General features: G+C 38.6%; 1 pseudogene; it reads left to right on the forward strand.

The window, feature by feature from the left end:
* Positions 1 to 4179, forward strand: part of LOC116754972 — a 95948-nt pseudogene extending 91769 nt beyond the window's left edge.
* The last annotated feature ends 4093 nt before the right edge of the window (positions 4180 to 8272 follow it).

Genomic DNA, 8272 nt, shown 5'->3' on the forward strand with positions numbered 1-8272 from the left:
TTGAGTCCAGGAAACCCAGAATAAGTAGCTCCCTAGGCGTAGCTGGTCAAAGGGCTACAGCCACACTCCTCAAGGCCCACAGTCTTTTCCAAGCTATGTCAAGCATTCTTTACTTTCATAGCATCCTTGCTTTTCCTGTCTCTTCCCTTCATGAATGCTTCCCGTGACCTTTCAAGTCTCAAGTTTAGTTAATGGTAGAGTTCATACTGGAATGTAGGTCTCTTGACTCTTTTCCAGGGATGTTCCTGCTTGCACCATCCTTCAAATCCTAAATTTCAGGGTTCCCAAGCAATATCTCTTTCAGGAAGCCTTTCCCAGTTCTTCAGTCTTTTCTGTGTTTCTACGGTAACTCCCCACACTCCTGTGAGCTTATTTCTTTCATTATGTTTATAATACAATTAGTTCACTTACCATCCTTCCCTACTAGACTGAGTTATCCTAGTGCCAAGCATAGTCCTTGGCACAGAATATATACACAATAATGTTTAATTAATTAACAAATTTTAAGGCATTTATGGTTAAAAGGACATAGCAAATCTACATGGTATGTTTTCCTCTCCTTGGTTAAGCTCTGTGTTTTTTCAGTTGCCAATATTTTGAAGTTTCATCTCTTGTTTAGGCAGCTTTTATAGCAATTCATCTTTTCTGAAATAGGAGGAGTGTATCATTTCACTCTATTATACATACATCTTGAGGTAGGATTTCTTTTTAAATTTATTTATTTCAATTGGTTGGCCTGATTTCCATCAGAGGTTTCATTTTAAGTTGTTATTTTATCCTCTGATCAGAATTACTACTCTGTAAAGGAAAGGAATAAAGTGTTCAAAGAAGATAGTTATGTCTATTGGCACGATATTAAAATGCAAATGCAAAGCAAACTGGAAGAAGTCAAGCTGCCAAATAATCTGGATCATTTCTGAGTCCAGGAGAAAAATTCAAATTACTCCTTTTCTCTATAGCAAGCCATTGCAAGCCTCTACATGCTTATTCTTTGAAAGAAAAACAAAACTAACTACAGAAGTGAACCGGAGGGTATTCATTCTTCATGCTAGGTTACCCAATAAGAGCACCCACTGACACTTTCTAACATATTTTCAAAAATAAACTTTTATTTGAAAATATATTTATAATGCAAATTATTTCTGAATCATTTTGGGTTTCAAGGAAACCCCAGCCCCACCTTCTTAGCCCCCAAACTGTCTCCAGATACCTTTCACACCTGTCAATAGACCTAAGTATTGACCCTGTTTTGTTTACCTGTTGGTAGTCATTACCTTTGGGGATTCCCTTCACCTAAGACTCTCTGAGAGTTGTACAGAATCGTCCAGCTCCTTGCTTTCTTGTAAAACTTGGACATAAGGCTTCATAATTGAAGAATTTCCTTGCTAACCCTCATCTCAATATGTTGTCTGACTCTCTATTACCTCTCTAATTTTATCCCTTCCATTCTGCCTTTGCCTTACTCCGTTCTAGCTTCTTTGATCTCCTTGATGGTCCAAAGCCACCAAACACTCCTGACCCAGGGCCATCATCCTGTCATCTTTGCTTGCAATGCTACTCCTTTTCCCCTGGAACTCAGCTTAGCCTACCTCCTCACTTCCTTTGGGGTCTTTATTCAAATGTCGGCTAAGCAAAGAGGCTGCATTCTCTATTTATTCATTCTGCTTCATTATTTTTTTTCACAGCATTTATCACTCATTGACACGTTTGGCTGTTTAAAGTCAATTACTGTGAACCTGACTATGCTAACATGAGAACAACGACTGTTTTCTTTATGGCTCATGCGCCAGCACCTAAAAAAAGTGCCTGGCACATAATAGGTGCTTAAAAATATTTATTAAATAAATGAGTGATTACTATGGGGAAATAGTGAGGCAGTTTTTGAAAAGGATAAGTGACAAACGTTCTGAGGTTTTAAAAGAGCATTTAAAATAAAGTTCCTGATCTTCATACCTTAACTCCTTTGGAGACAGTTATTAGAACTAGTGATGTTTATAGGCTCAGTTTTCATTTCTGAGAGGAATCCCATCATTGCTGTCTCCTTTTTCACACCCTTGACTTTAAAACAGAACTCCATTTTCTGTAGGAATGCAGGTTTGTGTCAAAAAATTATATATAAAAATGGCATCATAAGTACATTCTGTTCTTTCTTTTTTGTTTTTTTTTTTAGGGTCTAGAATTTATTCCTTGTCCTTGTTTTCTCCAGTCTTATAAATCTCTTTTCTTGGTTGTCATAAACGATCATATTTTACAATAAAAGTAAATACATGAAATTTAAAAGTAGAACATTACAAACTATTTGGAAAATAGGAAAGAGAAGAAAAATCACTCTTAATTCTACTGTACCACAACAGCTATTGGTTATATTTTGATGATTCCCTTCTAGACTTTTTTCTACCCATATATATTTTTTTGAATTTTATTTATTTTTTATATAGCAGGTTCTTATTAGTTATCCATTTTATGCATATTAGTGTATTTATGTCAATCCCAATCTCCCACTTCATCATACCACCACCGCCCCACCACTTTTCCCCACATTCTGTTTTATAACTTCATGTTACATAAGACTAATACAAGAGTACCCATTTCTGTCAAAAAATAACCTTCACAGTGTAGCTTTGAAGGATAAAATAATTCTCTTGATAAATCCCCAATAATGAGACATTTAAGTTATGTCTAATTATTTTTTAGTTTCCTAAGCTATACTGAGATGTTCATTTGTGTGGAGAAATCTGTAAATTCATCCACAGATACTTCTATTGGCTAACTTCTAGATGTAGAATTGTAATCTCAAAAAGCATGGCTATTTTTAAAGCTTTAGAAGTACACTCACAAATTCCCTTCCAGAAAGACTGTAGCAATTTACCAGCAGTGCAAGAGAGTGACTATTTATGGTGTCTGTGTTAGTTAGGGTTCTCCAGAGAAACAGAGCTAATAGGATATAAAAGGAGATTTATTATGAGAAATTGACTCGCACAATTATGGAGACTGAGAAGTCCCACAACCTGCCATGTATAAACTGGAAACCCAGGAAAGCCGGTGATGGGATTCCCTCTGAATCGAAGGCCTGAGAATGCAGGGAGCTCATGACGTAAATCCCAATTTGAGGGCAGAAAAAGAGATGAAATATCCCATCACAAACAATAGGCAGAAAAGGGGGCAAATTCCTCCTTCTTCAGCCTTTTTGTTCTATTCAGGCCCTCACCGGATTAGGTGATGCCCACCCACATTAGGTAGGGCAATCTACTAAGTCAATGATTCAGACGCTAGTTTTGTCCAGAAACACTCACAGACACACCCAAATATAATGTTTAATCAAATATCTTGGCATCCCCTGATCCAGACAGGTTGACATATAAACTTAACTATCACAGATCCACCCCTTGTCAACTTGGCACTCATATCCATCTCTTTAAGCCATACTTAATTTCCATATAAAAACAGTAACAAGGTTATAATTCCACCTAACATGGTACAACTTGCATGCAACTGAAAGCCTAACCCTTTTGCCAGAAGAGGAGCTCTTGAAAAAGAACACGCTCATTAACCTAGACTTTTCCACAGAATTCAAGGAAGCCAAATTGAGGTGAGACAGAATTGTCCCTTTGGACCTCGTGATTAAGGTGTTTACATGCGCACACAACCCCTGCCAGTTAGTTGCATGTCTTTAAAACCTACTATAAATCTAAAGGCCTTTGTGTCTTGTGTCCCAGTAGTAACAATCCCTTCTTGGACTTCCCAGACACGTACGTGAGTCAGGTGCAGCTTGTGGACCTGGCCAGCACCGGGATGCTGCCAGTGGACATCCCCGTACAGGAAGGTATCCGGAGCTGCACTGCTCTCGACCTGTAGGGAAAAAGAATTGCAATCTGAAAAACGGACTCATGAGAATATTTGCTGCTTCTATCGGGGCATTGAATCCAGGAACTATGAAGAACATCTCAAGCAGTAAATATTTATCATAGCGTACTTCCCTCATCTGTGTATCTAGTGACCATGGCACAGTGTACATTTTTGCTGCCAAAGATCCAAAAGAATAAACAGTCTAGTTTGGCATCAGCCAGTTTCCTTCCAAAATACTTCATTTCCAAATGGAGTTTTCCCAAATTTCAGGTTCCCTCAGCTGATCACCCCATTGAAGTGCTGGGTGTGTCTCTCAGACCCCTCTGGGGCTAACGCTGGCACACTGTGGACCTGTGGGTAAAAGGCAGGAAGGGATTGCCCCAATGACCTTTGGCCTCAAAGCCATATGAAGTCTTTTCCTTTCCTAAGGAAGGCTTTCCATTTATTAAGAGAATAATTACCAGGGCATAAGTAGATACTTAAGTGGCTTTGAACAACTTGTACCTGACTGTTGGTTTGTTATCTTATCCCAGTTCAACTGTGAAATTTAGCTCTAGCAGTTCCACTGCATCCTTTACATTTAAAATTTGAGGGGACTCCATATAAACTTAGGAGCTGGGTTGAGAAAAGGGTGAACAAATTGAAATTTGTTTTTGGCAACAGATTCCCTCCTTTTTACTGGGCCTACAGTGAAGAAATGAGCAAATTGGCAAATGTTAGTTCTTACAGTGTAACAAGATTTAAATAAGTTAATAATACCAGCAGCTCACCTTAGAAATGGAGAAAAATTCCTTCTCCAGTCTGAACATGAAGAAAAAAGACACAATTATGCTAGAAAACACAATGTGAACATTTCCCCTTGTGTAAATTAAATGTTGGGATTTTTCCATGCCTGTAACATTGTTTGGTTATGTGTGCACGCATGCTGCATGCCACCGTCCCCTGTTTCTGTGTTGGAGTTGTTACAATCGACGCGAAACACCAGACCCCCAACAGTGAGAGCCCAAGCATGTTGTAGTGTCACTGTGGGGAGTAGCCATCCTTCCTAGGGGGCTTGACTGGGTCTCTTAAACAGGAAGAGTCAGCTTTATTCAGGGTTAATAGTCAATTCTCTGTTATGTGTAGGGATCAAAGCAATGCATAGACTTTAAAAATTAGTCATTTAATTTAGAGTATATGAAGGAAAATATTCTACACCTCTTTCAACAAAGTGATACAGGAGAAAGTGTCCTCTGGTGATTTCTGTCGGTGTTGAGAATAATGCTTTAGTCTGTCATTTCTACTTATGTTTCCCGACATCTTTTTCTCTCCCCAATGTTTTTAAGAGCTACACACTAATATTTTGAAAATGAAAGGCACATCACTTTTTTTTAACATTGGGTAACTACAATAAGTTATGGGCTCTATATTGTTAAGTACTATTTGAAGCATATATTTAGTTTTCTTAAATTCTTGATAAAGAAATTTAATTTTGTGTTTTTGATTTCAGGTTGCAAATATTTAGAATCAGTATAGCAGCAAATTCTCAGTTTTGCAACAAACATGACAAAGAGACTAAGGCGTGAACATAATATGGTAATTATGCACTTCGTGGTCTTGATCTTAACCCAGGTGTCCTTAATAGGCTCCCACTGGCAGCATGATATAGAGTCCAGATCAACAGCTTAACCAGCTTGCTAAAAAAAAAAAAAAGAAAGCCCAGACTTCCCCATTAGGGGCATTCCTGAGCATCCTAAAGCATCTATAATACAAAGAAAATTCCCTTCCTCCCTTAATTCAAAAGAAGGAAATTGGGCTTTCCTGGTGGCGCAGTGGTTGAGAGTCCACCTGCCGATGCAGGGGACACGGGTTCGTGCCCGGTCCGGGAAGATCCCACATGCCGCGGAGCGGCTGGGTCCGTGAGCCATGGCCGCTGAGCCTGCGCGTCCAGAGCCTGTGCTCCGCAACGGGAGGGGCCACAACAGTGAAAGGCCCGCGTACCGCAAAAAAAAAAAAAAAAAAAAAGAAGGAGATGAAGAAGACCAATACCCCAGTAGAAAACTGGTAATAAGACATAGAAAAGCAATTCACAGAATATGGTTGTCCAATAAGTATTATGAAACAAGCCTCACTTCACATATAATAAGGAAAAATAATTATTAATTATATATTATGTTTTGCCTGTCAAGCTGTGCACTTCTTAGTGCACCTACAAATTAGTAAAAACTGCGCAAAAAGCAGTTTGGCAATAAGTGGCAAAAACTTTAAAAGTGTAACTTATACTTTGACCCAACATTTCTATTCTAGGATTCTGCCCTTAGAAAGTCACCAGAGCTGTGGAGATGTGAAAAGTGATTCATGTACAAGAATGAACATTGCAGAGTTCTTAAACTATAGAAAATTAGAAGCAATGTTAATGCCCACTTGTAAGTTAATAGTTGCATAATTTATGAAATAACCTTATAGTGCAATATTATACAGCTATTAAAATATTGTTTTCAGAGGACATTGAATATTATAGGAAAACACTTATGGCATAATTTAAATGAATAGAAATAAGTGATAAACATATAATATATATGTGTGTATGAAAGGAGTGTGTGAAATATTTATGATAGTTATTTCTAGGTCTTTAGGAATAATTTTTATTTTCTCCTTTATACTTTGTCAGTGTTTTACTATAAACATACAATCCATTTTTAACAGAAAAGCACTGTTTTATTTTAACACCTAATAACTTCAAGGGAAAAAAATCCGTGAAACACTATTAATGCATTTCACTTCCAAAATATATTTCATTTTGATAAAGTTTTTGTTTTGTTTTCAATTCCAAACTTGTGCTTTAAATTTACCTTTGTGGAATAAAATTCTCAGTTTTAGGAAGTGACATTTTAGCACTTGTTATTCTATTGGAAAATTTTACCAGACTAACCCTCAGTTCAAACTAGTAGTGATTGATGGGTACATATGTTGAGTAATGCACACGGAGTTTTCACAGGAACAGAAACATTTGTAGAGATTGATAGAGCAATTCTTTTCAGACAATATACACTTTACTTTTCTAGACATTCACACTAAAACAAAAAAAGCCGTTTTCTTAGTTTGATCTTTTCACTTCTTCATTTGTTTTGTGCAGGCATGTCTTCTGAACTTTTTTTTTTTTTTGCGGTACGCGGGCCTCTCACTGTTGGGGCCTCTCCCGTTGCGGAGCACAGGCTCCGGACACGCAGGCTCAGTGGCCATGGCTCACGGGCCCAGCCGCTCTGTGGCATGTGGGATCTTCCCGGACCAGGGCACGATCCCGTGTCCCCTGCATCGGCAGGCGGACTCTCCACCACTGCACCACCAGGGAAGCCCTCTTCTGAACTTTTGTGTCTGTAAAATAGCATTCTGGATGAAGCAAACATAAAATTCATAAATAAAAAGTTCTTTGATTATATGCACAATCCTGAGGAAAGCATTTAATTACATCATATCTTAGATTTTACATTTTAGAAATTGGGATAATATTTGCATTATTACTATGGTTTTAAATTTTGTGTCTCAAAGAGGATTCGCATTCTCATTATGTCCAGGAGGCCTTGCAATTGTCCCACCACAACTACCAATCTGATTATGTGCTTCTCTTCTTAGGGATCTTCAAATTCTCCCCCTGGCCTTCAGGATAGTTACAGAGACGTTAGCACTGCTTTAAAGGATTTACAACCTATTTCCTCTGCCCAAACTTCTGTCCCTTCTTCTCGCTACTCCACCTCTACCACTCTTCAAGCTGTATTCCAGCTATCAAGATTTTCCAAAAGAGCTGGCTCTTTCCAAACTCTGTGTCTTAGTTGGCTTTTCCTTTTTCATCAAATATGTGTCCCTAGCTTTTCTGGCTAGCAAGAAAAGCTTCAGCCTGTAAGATTCATCACAGGTGCAATTGTCTTAGTGAAACCTTGCCTGCTTGCCCCAAGATAAATTAGTCCTTCCATCTTTATTCCCACAGCACCCTCCAGACAGCTTCCCTTGTACCATTTATTGATATTATGCTGTTATATACATATATAATTGTTAATTTATGGCTGTGCGTGCCACTGGACTGTGGGCTTTGTGACGATGGGAATGGTTTGTTTCCCATTGCTGGATGTGTTCAAGTCCAGTGCTGGAACCAAAGGATGAGTCAGGCTATAGTAGGAACCCAGCCTTGGGTGGGTGGTTTACCTTGATGACTGTGAGTCCCCTTTTAGTTCTAAACATATGGAATTCCCATGCCCAACTCACCATTCTCAGTGGGGAAGGGGAAGGAGAAAATTGGGGCTAGGGGCTGGGCAGAGGGTGAAGTTCCTAGTAGCAGTATATCTTTTCCAGTTTTAATCAGCACCTTTAATAAATACATTCCTTTCTCCTCACCATTTCTTGAGATCCCAGGGCTCTGATAAATGAAAAGCAGCTCTCCTGACTATAAAAC

This window comes from Phocoena sinus, chromosome 6 (assembly GCF_008692025.1).
Source record: "Phocoena sinus isolate mPhoSin1 chromosome 6, mPhoSin1.pri, whole genome shotgun sequence".
Classification (NCBI taxonomy): Eukaryota; Metazoa; Chordata; class Mammalia; order Artiodactyla; family Phocoenidae; genus Phocoena; species Phocoena sinus.